This window comes from Felis catus, chromosome C2 (genome assembly GCF_018350175.1).
Source record: "Felis catus isolate Fca126 chromosome C2, F.catus_Fca126_mat1.0, whole genome shotgun sequence".
Taxonomy (NCBI): domain Eukaryota; kingdom Metazoa; phylum Chordata; class Mammalia; order Carnivora; family Felidae; genus Felis; species Felis catus.
In genome coordinates, this window is record NC_058376.1 from 10,496,976 (window position 1) to 10,518,151 (window position 21,176).

General features: G+C 43.2%; 1 protein-coding gene across 4 annotated transcripts in view; it reads left to right on the plus strand.

Annotated features, from left to right (window-relative positions):
• RUNX1 (RUNX family transcription factor 1) overlaps window positions 1-21,176 on the plus strand; it is a 257,748-nt gene that overhangs the window by 105,801 nt on the left and 130,771 nt on the right. The gene's annotated exons all lie outside the window — the stretch shown is intronic.

A 21,176-nucleotide genomic window follows, 5' to 3' on the forward strand; every position in this document is an offset into this window, starting at 1 on the left:
TCCACCCGGGGTGAAAAACATGGTCATAAAACCAAGAACAGTAGAACAGTCAGACTGAAATTAGTCTATTTTCACTCTAACATTTGTGGTCGTTTGCTGCAGAAAGTGATCTTGATGACATGACTGATTGTCCCCCGTGGACCTTTTCCGTAGATGCTTCCCATATATCCCAATTGCTTGGAGACATACAATGTGCCAAAGTGGCAGGAAAGCGGGTTAAAAGCTGACGCGGTCACTTGGGGCTCTGAACCCAGTTCAGTTGGGGCAGTTGGTAGAGCTTTTATAAGACTTCAGGGTTCACACCCGACATGGCTGTCTGGCTGGGGTGAGGGGAGGGAAACTTTCCTTCAACCAGACTGGAGGCTTCCAGCCCACTTGCTGCCTCACTGCTTTATTTCAGCAGCACGGGCTTGTCCCACTGCTAAATGGAGCCTCTGGCGTTCAAAACCAGTGTGATTTGCTGATTCTCCCCGCGAATAAGCATAGACTTAAGCACGCGCTGAGCGCAAGCAACAGAGGGGCATCTGGTGTCATCTCAGCACTGGAAAGGGTCCGTGAACCCTGCTAATTGTCCTCCCCATGTCCTCCTCCGCCTTGAAAACCCTCTTCACCCTCCCATGCGGAGGCGAAGGACGCCTCATGCTCAATTTGTGGCCAATCATGGCATTTGATGCTATGTGTGTTCATCAGACTAGTGGAAATATCAATTAAGCACAATCAAGAGTAGCTTTTGGAGCAATAATGGACACTTACCTGAGCTTGGGTCAGAGTGAAGAAAGCCAGGCACTCCTTGAGGCGTCTGGAGACTGATTGTCAGGTGACCATGGAGCCTGCACAGCACTCCGATGCGGTGAAGATATCCACACGACCCCATTTGTATGCATTTTTGCCCGACGTCGTCATCAAGGTATAAGTAAAAGAATAGGAAATTTGTCCCCGAGTGCATTAGAGCAAGTTCAAAGATACAGTCTTGTAAACCTTGGGAACCTGCCGCATAAATAACCTATGGAAGGTCACCCAGCCTAATCATTGAACTGGTTCCATGTTCTATCCCCAGGAACAACAGTGGTCCACCCCAACATAGGTGTGTGTCTCAAGGGAATGACTTCTAAATATTCCACAACCGTAACATCTCTGGTATTTGAATCTCATGCATTCGATCCTGGATTGGGTTGCAGAGATTAGCAGGGAGAGGGGCAGGGGTGAGGACCTCATAAAATTTAAAGGTAGTTTTTCTTCATTGTTTTCTAATTTTCTTTGAGGAATCAGACCGTATTTTGCATGGTTCAGAATGCCCTCTGAAAGAAAATCCACAGTTGAAGGAGTTTTGTCCGTTACCGAGATGAAGTAAACTAGCAAGCTTTAACTTGTTACGTATGTCTCTCATTAAATAATCCTCCTAGCTTCAAAAAAAAAAGAGAGAGAGAGAGAGAGAGAGAAAGAAAGGAAAAGAAATCATCATCTATAGCTAAACATCAATAAAACCGTTAATAGCCTTTCATACCATTGAGAAATTAAATCCCCGTACGTTCATCTTTCAGATATCTGGCTTTAGTAAAATGACGCGCAAAAAAGAATGCGGGTAAATAGAGCTGAAACATTTTCTGCAGACTCTCTGGGCTGACATTTAAGAGAGTTCTTTCGTAAAAGTCTTAACATGTCATACATGAAAAGACAAGAGTTTGGAAAAGACTGATTGGTAGATTATGTTAAGAATCACAAAGAAAAGCGTGTTCCTTCAGACCTGAGTGTGGGTAGGACTTTGTGTCACACGCAGACTCTTCTGTGTAGTAATGTCAGATACCTTGTTTCGGGATGTGTGGACCTCGACACGAATCTGAACCTACGTGGAAAAATAGATAGCTATTCCCGTAGAATATTTAGGAAGTGCCCCAGGAAGAGCTACGGGAAGAGAGAAGCCAAAATTCTGGGATGAAAGGGGAAGGGAGACTTGGTCCTGGTAGCTTCGAGTATGATCCGCATCGGCAGGAAACTACCAGTTCCCTCTTCTTCCACCACATACACCCTCCACACCCTCAGAGAGTGCCAATGATGTCAGTTGACTTATTTCGCTTATTCTGAACCATGTGGGGGTACGAAATAATGCATGCCATAGGACCGCCCCAAGAGAGAACAGGGTAGCTGGTGATGGCACACCGTCGTGATTCATGGATATCACCGGATAGCCTTCATACTGAAGGTGTGGAAACTGAGTCCCAAGGAGGAAACTGCCCCTTATCTCACTCCTAGTTAGTGGCAAAGCCAGGAGGAGAAAGCAGGTCTCAACTCCCAACTCAGGGATCTTTCTTTCCCACCTTATTTATGTAGACCAGTGCCCCGTGAGCATACCTGCTCCCCTAGAGGCAGGAGAGTGCATTCTTGAGTAACCTGTCACTCTTGCCTTGGACCTCCTGGGGGCCCAGGGGCTAAAGGGAGCCAGACTGACTTCTGGACACCAGAGTGAACATAGAAATTGTCACATTTCTGGATTAAGACTTGTCAGGAGGATACTTTGGTTGTTCGTACATTGATCAGTTGATTAAAGAAAGGGGCCGAATGACTCTCAGTGAAGACATTTAGAATATAGGGACCCAAAGAAGGACCATTGCATACTCTTGGCATCTTCAGAGCCCTGAGAGCCACAGTTAGCTTCCATGGCCGTAACAGGATCAGACATTTCCAGCTGTCCGTACTGCTCTTTTTTTTTTTAATTTATTTAAATTTTAGGTAGCTAACATACAGCAGTGATGTTGGTTTCAGGATTAGAATTTAGCAATTCATCACCTACATGCAACATCTAGTGATCACCACAAGTGCCCGCCTTAGTACCCATCACCCACCTAACCCATCCCCCGCCCATCTCCCTCCATCAACCCTCAGTTTGTTCTCTATCATCAAAAGTCTCTTGTGGTTTGTTTCCCCCTCTTCTTTTTCTCCCCTTCCCATATGTTCTTCTGTTTTGTTTCTTAAACTCCACGTGTGAGTGAAATCATATGGTACTTATCTTTCTCTGATTGACTTATTTCGCTTAGTGTGATACATTCTAGCTCCGTCCACGTCATTGCAAATGGCAAGATTTTATTCTTTTTGATGACTGAGTAATATTCCAGTGTGTGTGTGTGTGTGTGTGTGTGTGTGTGTGTGTGTGTATACCACATCTTCTTTATCCATCCATCAGTCAATGGACACTTGGATTCTCTCTCCATAGTTTGGCTATTGTTTGATAATGCTGCTATAAACATCAGGATGCATGTGCCCCATTGAATCTGTATTTTTGTATCATTGGGTAAATACCTTGTAGTGCAATTTCTGGGTCATCGGGTAGTTCTATTTTTAGTTTTTTGGAGGAAACCCCGTACTGTTTTCCAGAGCATCCGCACCAGTTTGCATTCCCACCAACAGCGCAAGAGGGGTCCCCGTTTCTCCTCATCCTCGCCATGAGGATGTTCATGTTAGCCATTCTGACAGGTGTGATGTGGTATCTCACTGTGGTTTTGATTTGTATTCCCCTGATGCTGAGAGACGTTGAGCTGCTGTTTGAATAGGGCTAGGTCATCGCTCTCATCAAGAAGGCACACTAGGTTTGCATTTTTTGTTTTTTAATTTCAAGTTGAAAGGCACAAATGTATTTGGAAGGAACCAGAAGCACAAATCAAAGGTTTCCAAGCCCGGTGACAGAGACGCCTACTAATTGTCACTCTTCAAGGCACCAGAAAGTTCCTACCTTTCCTCCTGAAAGTTGCAGGAAAAGCATCATCTTACTTCCCTTGAAAAGGAGGGCAGGGGTGCCTGGGTGGCGCAGTCGGTTAAGCGTCCGACTTCAGCCAGGTCACGATCTCGCGCTCCGTGAGTTCGAGCCCCGCGTCGGGCTCTGGGCTGACGGCTCAGAGCCTGGAGCCTGTTTCCGATTCTGTGTCTCCCTCTCTCTCTGCCCCTCCCCCGTTCATGCTCTGTCTCTCTCTGTCCCAAAAAAAATAAATAAACTTTGAAAAAAAAATTTAAAAAAAAAAAGAAAGAAAGAAAAGGAAGGCAATTCAAGGCTTACGTGGGTTTGACTGAAGGTGAGGCTTCAGAAAAGCTCACACACTCTCACGCCCTGGAACAAAACTAAATGTGATGGACCTCATTTCTCCCCTCAACTTGGATTCAGGGCTTAGAAACAGACGGGATGCAAACTGCTGTTTTTAATCTATCTCTGGGTTAGGGTGTGTGTGTGTGTGTGTGTGTGTGTGTGTGTACACATACATGAACGTGGTCATTGTGCTAAGAACTGATTTCAAAAATCCTGAGGATAATTATTCCTTTCAGAGCCATTTATTATTTTCTGTGTGTTTAGACCTTGCACCGAGAAATTCTAGATTTTGATGACTGTATCAAACACATTTAACCGGGACACGAAAGAACCAACAAATACTTACCTCTCGATAGACCATAAGCAACTCCTTTCCTTACAGCCCTAGAATTCTGGACCGTGGCTTCCATTATCAATGCATCTTATAAGTCACTAATGTTCCTCCATCTTTTGGCAGCTTCCACTCCACAAGATCCTCAGCCGCTTTCTGGCATTATTCCTCAACTCATGCTACCCATCAGACATACAAAACAAGCAGTAGAAGTTGACTCTGTCCTGGAAGCAGCTAGCACCTGTTTTTTCTTTTGTTTTTGGTTTGGTTTTGTTTTGTTTTGTTTTTTTGGGACACTGAAAAGAATCCAGAAAAGTTATAAGGTTGAGACACTCCTGTCTCTTCACTGCCGATCATTAAATGGGTAATGGCTATTGGTTTCTCTTTAAAAGAAAAACAAAAGAAAATATGAAGGGGAGAGGCATACTTGGTTATATATTGTGCAATTCTCGGGCGAACCTGAATGGTCTTGTCTGAGAGAAAGAAAAGAAACACAGAAGCAAAGTGATGCAAAGATCACAGAATTTGAAATGTTCCAGAGTTTTCCTAACCACCCCTGCAGAAGCTGGCTGGGGTCTAGCATCCCCTCTGCTACATGCTTCCACAGGCTACGATTTTTACAGATGAATGTAGGCTCCCTTGGTAGAAAATTTTAGGCAGCCTCTAGTTTGCCCCTGTCTTGGGAGTAGTATTCTTGGTGCTCAATACCTTCCTGGGAGGCTAGACCCTAAGGCCCGAGTGGTGATGTTTGTTTAAGATGTTCAAGCTTGAGACTAAGGAACCCCTGTTTCTTCCCTCATTCTGACACGGCAGGTGTACTTTGGCTTACCAGGGCAGAGTCTCTCTTACATGTTTTCTGTCATGAATGGGTACCCTCAATATATATCACACATGACCATTATGTTCTTCTCCAATGGAAGAATTCAGTTACTGTAGCAGTAGAAAAAAGTCATTGATGGACAAGATAGAAGCAAACTGATGCCATTGACGATCAGTGACACAACAGAGGTGACCATTTTTACCTTGAGATAATAATGTTTGTTCACTTTTCATTGTCTACAGAAGCAGCTGTTAGAATAAGTATATCTGTTGAGCCTAGGAAGCATTACATTTTCTTTCCTGAACTCTTTTGTTCACTGAGATAAGTTTACTTTCCAATTTTTTTCTAGAAAACCCATCATATGATCCATTAGGATTCTCTGATAGAGAAAGTTATCTTGACCATTTACTTGTCTTTAAAAAGTAGCAAATACAGACACAGTAGGCTCAATGATCAATCATCCAATTTGTTTATAAATTTCATCTATAAAACTTTTGCGAAGACTTTTATAACATGAAGTGCACTGTTATATAAACTGAGTCTAGAAAAAATAGTGATAAATATGAGTTTCCCTTAGAATGGTGGTGACCCGTAGAAGACTTACGTCCCTACGGTCTCAGTACTTTGCCAGGTAATCAATAAAACCAAGATTATATCTTACTGTCAGAATAGTCTCAGAACCCTATCCAACTAAAAGTTATCCTAAGGAAGTTAGTCCTTTTTGCTGCTCTATGTGTAGGCAAAGACATAACGAAGGATGATCACAAATGGTAATATCAAGCACAAAAAAAAAATGTGTTGCGAAGAAAGGGAAGGCCATTTGTTACACAGATTTTCATACTTCTTTATTACTGTTAGTTTCATAATTACTTTTTTAATTGAGACTTCACTTTCTAAGAGCAGTTTTGGGTTCACATAAAAATTGAGGGGAAGTGACAGAGATTTCTCGCACCCTTCCTTGCCAGTACACATGCATAGCCTCCTACATTTTCATCATCCTCCACCAGAGTGGCACATTTGTGACAATTGATGAGCCTACGCTGACACATCACAATCGCCCAAAGGCCATCATTTACATCATGACTCACTCTTGGTGTTCTGCATTCTATGGGTTTGTACAAAGGTATATGACATGACATCGTAAAGAGTATTTTCACTGCCCTGAAGATCTTCTGTACTCCACCTATTCATTGCTCCTTTCTGCCCCCAAATGCTGGCAACCGCTGATCTTTATACTGTCTCCATAGTTTTGCCTTTTCCAGAATATCATGTAATGGAAATAATACGGTATATAGCCTTTTCAGAGTCACATCACTTGCTGATATGCATTTAAGTTCTCTCTACATCTTTTCATAGCTTGATAGCTCATTTCTTTTCAGCACTAAATAATATTCCATCCGCTGGATTTACCGCAGTCTATTTATCCTACCAAAGGGTATCTTGGTTGCTTTTATGTCTTGGCAGTAATGAAGAAAGCTGCTATAAACATCCTTGTGCAGGTTTTTTGTGGACGTAAGTTTCGAACTCCTTTGGTAACTACCAAGAAGTGTGACTGCTGGATCATCGGATAGGAGTATGTTGAGTTCTGGAAGAAACTGCCAAAGTGTCCTCCAAAGTGGCTGTACCATATTGCGTGCCCACCAGCAGTGAATGGAAGTTCCGGCTCCTCCACATCCTTGTCAGCATTTGCTGTCGTCAGTGTTAAGGAATTTAGCTCTTCTAACAGGTGGATAGTGATAGGTCATTGTCATTTTAATGTACATTTCCCTGCTGATACACGATGTGAAACATCTTTTCCTCCGCTTACTTGACATCTGTATATTTTCTTTGGTGAGGTGTCATTTAAGATCGATCTTTGGCCCATATTTTAATCAGGCTATCCATTTGTGTCCTGTAGAGTTTTTCAAGTTCTTCGTATATTTTAGATGACGGTCCTTTCTCAGATGCGTTTTTTGCAAATATTTTCTCCTAGTCTATAGTTTGTCTTTTCATATTCTTGGCATTGTCTTTACATCTTCATTTTAATAAGAGCTTCACATATCAGTTATTTCTTCCATAGATCATACCTTTGGTGTTGTATCTAAAACATCACATCAGGGGCGCCTCGGTGGCTCAGTCGGTTAAGCGGCCAACTTCGGCTCAGGTCATGATCTCTCAGTCCATGAGTTCGAGCCCCACGTCGGGCTCTGTGCTGACAGCTCAGAGCCTGGAGCCTGTTTCAGATTCTGTGTCTCCCTCTCTCTGACCCTCCCCTGTCCATGCTCTGTCTCTCCCTGTCTCAAAAATAAATAAAACATTAAAAAAATATTTTTTAAATAAAATAAAATAAGACATCACATCATACCCAAGGTCCTCTAAGCTGTTTCTTATGTCATATTCTAGGAGTTTTACAGTTTTGCATTTTACAGGTAGCTTTGTAATCTACTTTGAGGTAATGGTTATGAAGAGTGGGAGGTCTGTGTCCAGATGAGCTTTTTTGCACGTGGATATCCGGTTGTTATAGGGCCGCTCGCTGAATCCGCCCTGACTTGTAAACAATGTGTGTTCAGCATTTTGGCAGATACGGCATTTGGCGGATCAGATTCCCCACATATAGGGAAAAAAAAAAGAGCCAAGGAAGAGCAGGAAGAAAGGGGAGAGAAACTTGCAAAACACAATTTGTCTGCATCAGACCTTGAACGAGATCCAACTAAGAGAATCTATCTCAGCATAAAGAAGACAATCACTCCAATTTTTCACACTAATGAGAACTAACTTAGTTATAATTAGAAACTGGAATAGTGTAGCCAAAGAGAGAGTTAGAGAGGGAGGGAGCCAAACCATAAGAGACTCTTAAAAACTGAGAATAAACTGCGGGTTGATGGGGAGGGGAAGGTGAGGAGGGTGGGTGATGGGCATCGAGAAGGGCACCTTTTGGGAGGAGCACTGGGCGTTGTATGGAAACCAATTTGACAATGAATTTCATATTAAAATAAATAAAATAAAAAACCAGGGAAAAAAAAGAGACAGGATTTGCTTACTTTTGATCTTGATTATCCTTCAATGAAAGGAGAAAAATATAATACCTTTCGTTCTCCCAGAGACATAACTGGCATTAGACTACTTAGAAAACTATCAAATATAACATGGGTAGGCATTCAGTGTCTGGATCTCTTCTTGGTAACATTGGATCTTTTTCCTCTGGATATTATATGGTACACGGCTTATTATTTGCTATTCTTAATCAAAATGTAAACTTTAGAAACCATAAGTCACCACTCAGCACGCATGAAATGCAAGGATGTCTGCATAATGAAAGCCTTCAAAGCCTTGCATCCAAAGGTTTGGCATCTTTGGGGAGAACTTCATTGAAAAAAGAGGTGGTAAAGTTAATTTCTCATTTCTTCGGAGCCTGGGGGCCTGACTATGAATGCCATGGGTCAGAGAGGAAGCAATTTTAGGGGCGCCTGGGTGGCTCAGTCGGTTAAGCGTCCGACTTTGGCTCAGGTCATGATTGCACAGTTCGTGAGTTCGAGCCCCGCGTCGGGTTCTGTGCTGACAGCTCAGAGCCTGGAGCCTGCTTCACATTCTGTGTTTCCCTCTCTCTCTGCCCCTTCCCTGCTCATGCTCTGTCTCTCTCTGTCTCAAAAATAGATAAATGAAAACCCTGGAAAATGTGGGTGAAAAGCAGGACCCCTCACATATCAGGGGGTTCTCCTTTCCACTCTTGTCCCCAGGAAACAGAAGTACTTTCCCTTCTAATTTTTTCACTATGAAACTATATCACTTTGTGGAACGAGGTATGACGTCAAAGATGAATCCCAGAGCCCCACACTGAGCCTCAAAATGTTTTCCGATCCTTTTTTTTTTTTTAGATTTTTTTTTTCAACTGAAGAAAACCATTCTTATCGTATTTAGAGCCACCTCAAATAAAACGTGACTGCTAACGAGGTCATCTGGCAAGGTGCTTGCTGGCGATTCGATTTATCATGAATTTATTTCGTGCGTTACTAACCCATAATTCAATTATTCTGAATTTTATTTGTTAACTTCCAGGGAGATAAAATGTGGAAACCGAGGAATAAAAGCAGAACTCGCCGATTAAGTTATTGGGATGATTTCAGACATATTACCCCGGAGCCTCTATGAGTCACCCAAGGCGCGCTAGCTCTCAACAATAGATTGTTGTAGTTTTTTGGCTAGCGGCCACCATGTTACAATGGTATCCAACCAGGTCCATCTGTGTTTTAAAATATTACAGCAACAACAACAATAATAATAACTATAACTGTTGGACTATGAAGAAAAGACTGCACTAAAGAGAGAATGTTGCATTAGTCCGGCAGAATAAATGATAATCTGGCCTTTGATTCAATGAGTCTTTATTAGGTGACAAAGATTGGACCCATCTGCGCATAATCTAGTATGCTTTGGGGCCAGGCCTTCTGTCTGCACCGGGAGGGAAGAGACACGACGCGCCTAGGTCCGTGGTACAATGGAACCCTTTGTCTCTCTCTGTTCTCTGCAGAATTTTTTTTTAATGCCTTTTTTTTTTCTCCCCCGGAGCCAAACAGAGAATCATTTTTAGTTTTTAAATCAAACTAACCCCTTTACCCACTGAAGAGCCATAAAGAGTAGTCTGCGTCGGGAGAAAAAAACAGTGCCTCTCAACTCGCAAGTATTTATATAGAAATGACAAAAGATAGCGTCTGTTCTGCTGAAACCAGAAACTAATGCTTCAAGGGCTGGCTTTTCCACAAGGGCTGGCAATTATTAGCAACGGACTAGACTAACGTGGCATCCTGCCGAGCGTTGCTCTGTGGGTCGTTCTTCCGAGATTTCTGTTCCCCTGTCCGCTCCGGAGTTCTTGGGATCCCATCCCTGGGCAGTGGGGCTGCCTAGACGCCGCACCTGTGCGGGGCTCCCGCGTGCTCCCGGTTACCAGCTTTTTATCAGCAATGCCTTCCAGGCGGATGGCCATCCTGTTTCCATTTGAGTTTGTGAACATCTGTTGCACAGGAGATGAGTTAGCTACCAAACACTACCGTTAGATTTCTCGCCAGCAAGCCTCATTCCTTCATGTGGTTTCTGTTTTCTTCTTTAAACAGTTAATTATGTTTTATTCTTTCTTCTATAAAAGCTAAATTTAGCCAAGTTTTATACTAATTTAAAACATTTTCTGGAAATGACAGCGTGCTATATTGTTAAAAAAAAAAAAAAAGGAAAAAAACAGAGGGGCTGGAGTCTAAATGGTTATCACGAAAGAATTGAGGGGAAAAAATGAACACGGCAGCTCGTGTCTCCAAGTCTCAGGTTTTATGTGATGTGTGTGGACAAATAGGGTTTGGGTTGTAAATCAGTTCGCAGGCGGAGCTCACATCTGCCTTCTGATGCAGAAGGAGGCTTCTGGGAGGGGAGTCTCCTAGCTTCCTGAACCCTCATGTAAGTTGCTTCTTGGCGTGGACGGAAAGTAAACTCTGAATTCTATAAGGCAGTGGTCGTGTCTAAGCAGAGCTATGGGTTCGGGATAGACAGGGGCCAACACGATGCCGTATACACCAACTGCCTCAGCCTCCGTCGCCGTTTCGGGGGGTGTGTATGCCGTTTGCTTTCCAAGTCGTATTCAAAATGTTGATATAGGGGAGGGAAACTATAGCTGTCCCGGACATGCTGTATTTTGATGGCTCTCAACTGTCAGTGATCTTGCCCAGCAAGGGAACGTTTGGCGACGTCTGGTGACCTTTTTTTTTTTTTTTTTGGTATACCACGGGTGAAGGGTGCTACTGGGACCTAATAGGTAGAAGCCAAGGATGCTGCTGTTTTTCCTGTAATTCACAGTACTATCCAGCCCCAAATGTCAATGGTCCTGAGACAGAAACACTGCTTCACGCGGCTTACGAAAGAAACTCAAGCTTAGTCACTGAGGGGATAATTCAATTATTATCACCAGCATCGATCACATTATCACCACCGATACTAAAATCCCTGAACCCAGAGAGCTGTTGAAGCTGTTCAAAGTCCTATTTGGCCATTCTTTCAGCTACCTCCCCTAAACTTTCACACCGTGTATGTTGGTGAAGGTGTCATCTACGTCACAAATGAGAAAGTAGGGAACCAAGGACTTAACTCAAGGTCGTATCATGTTTGAACATCGGGATCAGGGTTTAAAATTTTTTTTTTAACGTTTATTTATTTTTGAGACAGAGAGAGACAGAGCATGAACAGGGGAGGGGCAGAGAGAGAGGGAGACACAGAATCTGAAACAGGCTGCAGGCTCTGAGCGGTCAGCACAGAGCCGGACGTGGGGCTCGAACTCACGGACCGCGAGATCATGACCTGAGCTGAAGTCAGGTGCTTAGCCGACTAAGCCACCCAGGTGCCCCCGGAATCAGGGTTTTAAACCCAGATGTAAGGACACCCCATTCTGGTTGAAATCACCAATGACGTGACCCCATAAAGGAGAATCACGGCAGAAGGGGAGCTCACAGCTACAAGATCGCCTTTCTTATTTCTCTTTATGTTCCTCAAGAGCACATCAACTAGAAGCAGCTGACACGTGAGTAACACGTTATTTTCATCACAGATTTTTAATTATGGAAATTGGTTGTGCAGTTTGGTTTCCTCTCTCGTCCTCTTTATTTATTTTACTCCTTTAAAAAAAAAAAAACCACTGCTTTAAGAATCCATGAAGCCTAAAGAGACCGTATGTTGAGCCCTCGAATGTCAAATAAAGACACAATCAAAAGTGTGAAAAAGGAAGGGCTGTGAGGGAGAGAGAAGACGTCAATAAAGGAAAGTCCAAAGAAGAAAGAAAGAAGGGGGAAATGGAAGGAAATGCCCGCTGTTTCCTTGTGGGTGGCTAAAGTCTTTCACTTATGACACCTCCACGATCTCTGGGTCAGCTGCCCATTCTTCCTGCCCGGCAGCTCCCACCCTGCCTTCCTCTCCTTCCCTGATTCATACCCACACAGCCTCTTTCCAGGAGAGTCAAGGTCTATCACAGCTTTGACCTCATGAGTCCGTTATGCCCTCCTCTGTCACTACTAGACCTGCAGGGCCAGCGGTCACATAGGTGTTCCTGCAATTCACAGTACCATCCAGCCCAAAATGTCAATTCGGGCACGTTCCACTTCTGCTTCTCTAGAATGGTTTTCATGACCCCTAAGGCCCCAGCATGTGGGTCAACCTATGTGTTCGTATCTCGGAGTCCCCTTAGCTCTCCAGTGTCTCCCAGGCCAAGCCTTCCAACGTCTGGCAAGATATTAACAGGCTAGACCAACCTGAGGGTGGCAATTTGAGCATGCCGTGAAAGTCAAAGCCAAGCTGAACTGAGAGATTGTGGTCTCCTTGGTGAAGCTCCCTTTGGCTGGCCTGCCAGACATTTTCGTTCAGCAAACATGGGCGAAAGATCTAGGCACTATCAACAGAAAGATGACCTTGACGTATGCCTTCCAGGAACTCAAGTCTAGTAGAAAGGACAAACAAGTGTCTTAGCCTCACATCCCTAGAGAATAGAAAGCGAGCCAGGAGCTTCCGTGCTGAAACTCTGCTGGGGTGGTACCACAGGGTGTGCATGGAAATGAAAGGAAACAAAAACGAAAGAAAAAGAGTCATGGGAGGGGGAAGCAAATCCAAGAGGGTGCATTACTGATCTGGCTCAGAGCTTACAAGAGACATGGCTCGGTGCTTGGCCTTTCGGAACATCCAGAAAGGCTGAAGGGAACTGCTGTGTCTTGGAATGAAGGTGGATCACTTGCTGCTGGATCCTTCCCATCTACTATCTCCCATCGATCAAAAATCCACCCAACGGGGTATTAATCCCCTTGCACTGGAAGGGTGACACCTGGCACTGCGTGCACACACTGGGGAAGCAGAGCATCTGGAAGTCTAGTCCGAGGAGGGCACAGACGCGGCCAACTTCCCTTGTCGGTGGGAATTCTTTGGCCTGTGGTGGCAATAGCAGCAAAGCACGGCTTTGTGACGGTGGCCGCTGCCAAAGCCACCCAGACCCAGAGCCAAGAGAAGCTCTGTGGCAAAGAGCCAAGAAGGTCCGGGATGGAACATAGGTCTTGACCATTTTCTGCCTGCACCTCAGGTACATTGAACATAGTAAGACAACAGCATCCGTCCCTTTGCCTGGTCATAAATCTTAGCGACTTGAACTTGCCAAAAGTCTCAAGAAAAAAAGGTGCATCACAACTTGGTGAAGGACAGATAACGACTCACCACTCACACACAATGTCAAATGTCAGGGTCATTATTAGTGACTTAAAATGTTAGGTTCCATGAAAAGCGGATATAAAGAGCATCAGAGCATCACAGCCTACCTCTGGATGTCATCTGACCCAGTTACGTGGATATTTGGAAATACCGATTCCTGCCTACAGGGTTGTTTGTAGCAAGTAACAAACGTACATCTCACGACACCCATGCACTGAGTCCTGTAGAAGGCAGTTGAGCACGCAGGCTGACGAAGAGCTGTTTCGTGCTAAACAGTTGGGCCATTAGGATGGTCCCAATCACTCATTTTCCAAGACAAAGAGTTGTGCGCTGTGCATTTGCCTTACAATCCCTGGTTACATCCAGCAACTTTGCCTGAACATGTACCATAATACGGCCATGGTTGTCCCACATCTTCTTCCACAAAATTCCTTGAACCACTCCAAATGCCCATGACCTTTATGCACATGTTCGCACATGCACCTGTGAGAGAAACAGAAGTAGAAAGTGAGAACAGAAAAAAAGAGGGCACACGTGCACTGGGAACACGGTTGGGTATGGTGAGTAAGAAAGAGGGGGTGGTCAGTTAGGCACGGATGAGGGAAACTGGGGAGTAAGCAGGAAAGAATAGAAAATGTAGAGGGTGATGCAGGATCCACTAGGCATGATTCCTTAACATGACATCAGCAGCTTGAGTTGGGCATTTTCTAGAATGCGTCTCCTAGTAGTGAGAAGTAGCGTGCAGAAATGGAACAATTAGAGAATTCAAAGGGAGGGGAGGTTGGGTGTAAATCTCAGCTTTGCTACTTGAGTTAGTAACCATCAGTGTGGACCTTGGCAAGTGTTTGAACCTCTCCAGAGCTCGTTTTCTGCCTCTGTAGAATGGGGAAATAATACTCTCCTCCCTATTAAAAAGTTGCAAAGGTCAAATCACTTATTGTATCACAAATAATACCATATAACGGAGGCTTCAATAAATGGTAATTGTATGAGACAGGTGCATGGTTTCCTAGAGAAGCATCTTGGATCATCTGCAGGATAAGTGCTGTGTAGAAAGCAGTTGTTGAGAGGGAAGATTCTACAATCTGTCAATGGTACAACGGTTGATTTGGAGAGGCCTGGGGTCTTCTTCTCTAAAGAGGTTCTACTGACACCCCAAACTCAATGTCTAAAATAAAAATTGTCCCCTTTTCCTCCAAACTACCTCCTTCTCCTAACTTTAATCCACTCACTCATCCATTCATTGACACATATCTTATTCATTAACCATTTTTATAATGTCTATGGCATATTAAACATGCTGTTTGATAGTAGATTGAAAAAATAATGAAGCTTTCTATAAACCAGTTATCCTAAATGGAAATCTCATGGTTATCACTGGCTCCTGGGCAATTCTAATTTTCTCACATCTACCTTGTCCTTGTCCCTTATTTGGACTTCTAGTTCATTAGTTACCCCGCCCCACTTCACTTCATCTTACACCTATGTCCAGCTTGGTTTCCTAAAAGTTTAGATCTGATCGTAGCTTCTATCATGGTCAACAGTTTTCCATGACTTTCCACTGCCCAAGGAATAGGTATAAATTTCAACATGGAGCCAACCTTCCCGTGCTGCTTTATCTCACACTATCCTCTCCAAACGCTTAATCCTCTAGTCCAGAGATCAGAAATGTCTGGTATGTATGTAGCTACATCTTTCCCCCTTGCCCATTGAAAACATCCGCAAATGATCACAGCACTCCTTCCTGCTTTGTCCCGTCATGGCCTCAGAACCCCTCCTTCAGCCAATACCAACCATTCGGGATTGGGATTCCAGATGAACCTCATTTGGCCATCCCTCCTCTAGTCCCTTGTCAGAAAAACAAACAAATAAACAAACCAGAATCTAACTGGGTTCAAACTATTCAATTGCTATTGTTAGTTGTAGAAAAAAAAAAAAGGCGGGGGGGGGGAGGGGCATGTTGAATGTTGATTAACTTGTTTTCAAATGTAAACAATCCCTTTTGATTGATCTGGAAGATGCTACCTTCCAGACTCTTAGAAAAATAATAATATTATTGGAGGAATTTTAAAAGACTGAGTCACCTGGAGGCACAGGTGTGTAAGGACACCTACCACAAATCACTTCAAATTCCTTTTATACATTCATCAGGAGGCTGGGCTCCAAGAATCACATGGAAACACTCAGAGATAAATTAGATAATCCTTTTGCTGAACAACAAAACCCATCTGATTCCAACCCAAACAACAAGTGGATGACAAAAATGGGCTTTTCTCACCGATTCCCAGCCAGCTTTGGTCACTGCCACTGAGTCTGCACGGCTAACTCTTAGGAGAGTAAACATGGATTCTGGCAGGTTCGTTCATGACAGGCTTGGGGAGAAAAACTATCATCTTCTTTCTAAAAATCAAGAAAGAAATGGGTATGACTTTTGAGCTGAGTAACTACCCCAATGTGAGGCATCACGTATCCTGAAAGAACAAAAAATTGCATCTGATGCTTCTTTGTATCTGCTATGGTGATCATTACTTAAAAGGGGTTATATGAAAACTTAAATGTTAGGAAAGTTTCAGAATTTTCCAGGATGACATCAGTTTAAAGAATGCCTAGGTAGCACTGTCCAGAGCTCTAAAGAACGTGTGTGTGTGTGTGTGTGTGTGTGTGTGTGTGTGTGTTTGGTGAAAGCCATAGAAAAGTACAACAGGAGGGTGACTTGGGTAAAGAGTATTAAGGCCAGTTCTCGAGGTGGTTCTGGGCTTCATCTCTTAAGAACCAATGTCTGTGATCATGTCACTTGTTTTTCTCAGATGAATAATACAAAAACTCTTTCCCCATTGGTATTTTATCAAAACCGGCACCAGTCTCTCCATTGGTAGTCATGTGATCAGGCAAATGTCTTTCCATGGGGAGACTCGTGTGGGCACCCTGGGAAACATGAAGGTCACGGAAGCTCCATATATACATATATATATATTTCAGAATGTGTCTTAAGAAGCAGAGAGATCAGCATCCTGTGTGGATGACCTCTTGGTCTGTGGTCTCCATACTCCTCCCTACTGAAAAGTATTTCCGGAAATAAATCTTTTCTGAGTTTAAGTGGAGTCATATTATCAAAGCCATGCTATTTCCAAGTAAACCACTGGGTTCCACTTTGTGTTTTCCCTGAAGGTGGTCACCCTGTAGTGTTGCTATAAGGAGCATTTTATGATCAAATCCCTAAATAAGTACATTATGATGAACTTAGGCAGCTTAATAAGACCCCTAACTAATGCACAGAGTTGGGATAAGGGACACACACCTAGATGCTTCCTCACAGCTGCAAGGAATGCAGGGCAGAGAATCCTCTATACTTCTAAAGAGGTTTTGTTCACAAAGCGAAATCCTAAGGAGAGCTAGAGAAATCAACTTGCAAGGCTGTAGAGGCCTTTTTGAGCCCCAGAACCCACCGGTACATTCTGATGAGATTCTCTGTTCTAATGGGCTCAGCAACTCCCATGGGCACCAACCGTAACCATGGGCGCCAGAAAGCACACTATTGTTTGGGCCAGTACATCAAATATTTTTTTTTCTCCCAAGAAGGATGTAGCTTTGGTCAAAGAATTCTAAATAATTTTAATTAGCTTTCTAGTTGTAACTTGACCCTTTCAGAGATGGCTGTCAAGATAAAGTATGACAATGCCCAGGAACATTTTATTTAAAATTCTTGCTGACAGTGTGGCCACTCATTATTTGTTCAGATTAAAGAACTAGACATAAATCTAGGGCTCCATATTGTATGGTAATGGTGACCAGTGGGAACTTCTGCAATGACAGGAATGTTCTATAATTCCACACTGTTTGGTATGGCAGCCACTAGTCACATGTGGCTATTGAGCACTTGAAATTTGGCTGTTGCTGCTGAAGGACTTTATTTAAATTATATTAATTTTAATTTAAATCACCACATAAGATTAATGGCTACTTATGGATATTATAGCTCTAAGGTAGTAAATGGTTCTCAAACTTGGCTACTTATTGGAATTGCCTGGGAACTTTTTAATAAGTACCAGTGCTTGCGTCCTACCTCCAAAGGTTCTGATTTAATTTGGTATGAGAAGTAGCCTGGGCATTATGATTTTTAAAAACTCTCCGAGCAGTCATAATTTACAAGAAAAGCTGAGAATCGCTGTTCTAGAAGAGACATTACTAGGGCCAGCTGGCCAGTCTATCCATTAACTACGGATGGATTCAAACCCTAAATATCAATAATGCAATATACAGTTTGATTGTGTCCCCAAGGCAAGGCCTTTCATATTTCAAGTACCTACTATATGTCGGGTACCATGTTTAATCTATTCTAATAGCACCCTTAATATCCTTGGTATGGTACTACACTCTTGTAAATTACCATTGGTGTCAAAAACTAAATGGCCAACTCAAGGCAAGGGAACCTTACTGAATTCAGAGTCCAAATTTACAAGCAAGTTATCTATAGTCAAAGGAAAAGCCTAGGAGAAATGAGTTGCCCCATCTTCCCAAGACACGGAGGAGGGATCGTCTTTGGCATCTGCCATCTTTTATCCCAAACAAAGCATCATCTATGGAAAACCAATTGCATCATGGATAAGAGTCACCAAATGAGAAACTAATTAACGAAGGAGTATCCAGTTACCCCACACCCGTGTACCCAAGGAAACCACATATGTGGCTTGGTATTCATGCCTTCTATGTTACATGGAACATGGCAAGAGAAAACAAAGCCGAAGCCCAACCTCTTGTCATTCATTCTTTAGTAGTGTGTCCCAAGACTGAGTTCTTTTCCCATGTTGGCATCCTGTAAATTCTGTTCTTTAACGAGCTCCCTGTCTTCTGAATTTTCTCCCTGCTCTCATAAAGTAGGAGTCAAGCTTTCTGAAATGCTTAGGTCACACTTTTTTACCCACTCTTGGTGAACAACTAAATGTTCGCTACAGTAGCTGACCATGTGACGGCACTTCAGGCCAAGCGAAAGCCCCAGGACATCTGAGGGAAAGAGATACAGTGAGAGAAACATCTCCAGTGCTGCTGAACCACCTTTACAGACAGGGTCTGCATTTCTCACTAGCCTTGTGTTTTTCTTTTGAGTAGCTTTGATTTTCTGCGTAAGGTGCCGATGTCTTCGGAGAACATCCGTTTTTTCTGTCTGGCTGATGGTAAAAGCTAAATGCTCTCATTCAAAGAATGATGAACAACTACCTGATTCTTCCCATGCTTAGGAAAGAAATCCTCTGTTAAATCTTCCCTTCTTATTGCATTACATTAAATCCCACTTGGAAAGGCTGTTTCACATACCTTAACCTGATATGTTCAAAACATTGGTTAAAAAGCCTGCTTTATGAGAAACCCCAAAGAGCTTTAGAAAAACCCAAGTTTTTTTTTTGCCGTGGATCAAAATGCTGACAGATTTAATCAATCAGGAAGAAATATGGGTTGTCTCTTAATATTGGACACACGGAACACTCGCCTTTTCAAAAAACCGTATCTTTTTTAAAAATAAAAATGAAAAATAGGTGTTTTTATTATTAAAGGAATACGTGTGCATTTTATTAAAACTAGAAAAAGAGAAACAACCAAGCAAAAAGTTGATCACAATTACTCAGAGTATCACCCTCTAGAAAGAACTTCTGTTAACAATTGTTTACATGTTCTGCCCTCATTTTTGCTTTTAATGACCAGAAAAGAGGATAGCTGAGTGGCAGAGAAACGTAGCTTCTCCACAGCAAATGAGAAGCACAAATAAAATCCACTGCAGCACTGGCATTTGGGGAACACAGATGAGTCTGTGCCCTTCTGACCACTGTAAACTCCCATCCCCGCTTCGTGTACCTAATTTGCGATCAATCAGTAAATATCCCTGGAACACCTTTCTGAGATGTACTGTAATAGTGCTAAAATACTCCATCTATTTTGGTGTCTAAGGAACTTACAATGAGTGGGATTTATTCGTTTCCTGGGGCTGCCGTAACGAAGTACCAGAGACTATGCAGCTTAAAGCAACAGAAATGTACTGTCTGACATTCTCTAGAGGCTGAAGTCCAAAATCAAGATGGCGGCAGGGCCGTGCTCCCTCCTGTAAAGCACGGGAATCCTTCCTTGCCTCTTCCTAGTTTCTGATGGCTGCTGGAAATCCTTGGCATGCCTTAATTTGCAGGTGCATCACTGCCATCTCTGCCTCTCGCATCATGTTGTTTCTCACTACCCCTGTGTCTTTCTATAGCATTCCCCATTTCTCCTAAGGACACCAGCCATATTGGATTAAGACCCACACTAACGACTTCATCTTAACTTCATTGTAACCCCACTTGCCCTATTTCCAATAAGGTCACATTCACAGATACCAGGGGTTAAGACTTCAACACATCTCTTGGGGGGACAGAATTCAACTCATAATATTGGGGAAGCAAAAAAAAAAGCATATTATCCAGTTAGAGAACAATAAAAGATGTGTATAATTAAGTTTTCAGATATATAATTCAACTATCAGTGCTATCAAAATGTACAGAATTATTCTAGAAGGATGAGATAGTTTGTGAACAGCTTATAAATTTCATTGCACTTGGATTGATCTTGGTAGGAAAGGTGGTTGGGGGAAGTGGGCAATCCAGGAAAAGGAACAAAATTTAAACTCCTGAGCATAATAAACAAGGTACTTCTCCATCTGGCCCTTACCCACAAGATCCCCACCCACCCCGTGCCACCACAACACCTGGAAGATACTGACCATTGGCCGGGTCTGCCCTGAGGACAAGAACCGTGCCCCACTCCTCTCCATATTCCCGATACGTAGCAGAGAGCCCCGCACTGCAAATGGTCACCAAACATTTACTGGAATGTAATTGAACTCATTTGAAAGGAGATGAAGAAATGAGCCTAACTGGGGTGGTGCAAAGGGTCAGGATCTGTGGATGAGCTGAAGACTGAGGGGAAAGGACAAGACACATCATGGGGGAATCACCACGAGCGAAGGCCCTTCTTATGAAATGACCTGACATGCTGGGGGAACAAAAAGAGTCGATACACCAGGAGCATCAGATTCAAGACCGAAAAAGCAGGAGGCATGGATGGAGGCCCCGGTGAGCAGGGCCTCCAGGTGGGGGGGACTATAGAGAGATTTCAAGCAGGGAGATAGGTTTAGATGTGAATTTGAGAGACATGGCTTAGCGGCGGCATGGAAGATGGAAAGGTGCTGTCGAATCCAGAGGCAAGGAATGGCCCAAGCAAAGTCTAGAGACGATACGCGCAGGGCAGAAGAAATACTGGTGGTAGGAAGAAGGTAACAGACACAAACCAACCATAAGGAAGAGATTTTTTTCCCACTTTGACAGGGTTGCATTGTTGGGAAAGAAATAGTTGAGATTTCTCCCTTGAGCGACGGGTGACAGAATTGCTGTTCATTTAAATAAGGAAATGTAGGAAACACAGCAGGAATCAGGCCAGCCCCAAGTTCAGTCTTGCACATCAGTGCTTTGAATTCCCACAGGACATCCAGGTTTACAAATTTAACAACGAGGTTGTGGGGGCTGGGTTTTATTTTGGGGGTTTTGTTTGTTTTTTTTGGTAGCAACTATACTTAGAATTTCATCTTGAGATCAAATTCTGACTCTTTAGAAATGTGTCACCGGTTTTCACGACCTCACAACTAAAAATGTACGTGACTGACACAGGACAAGCAGGGCTCAGCTCCTCCCCACTCGGCTTCCTCAGGAGTCCAGTTGTGAACTGGAAAGAAATGGAAA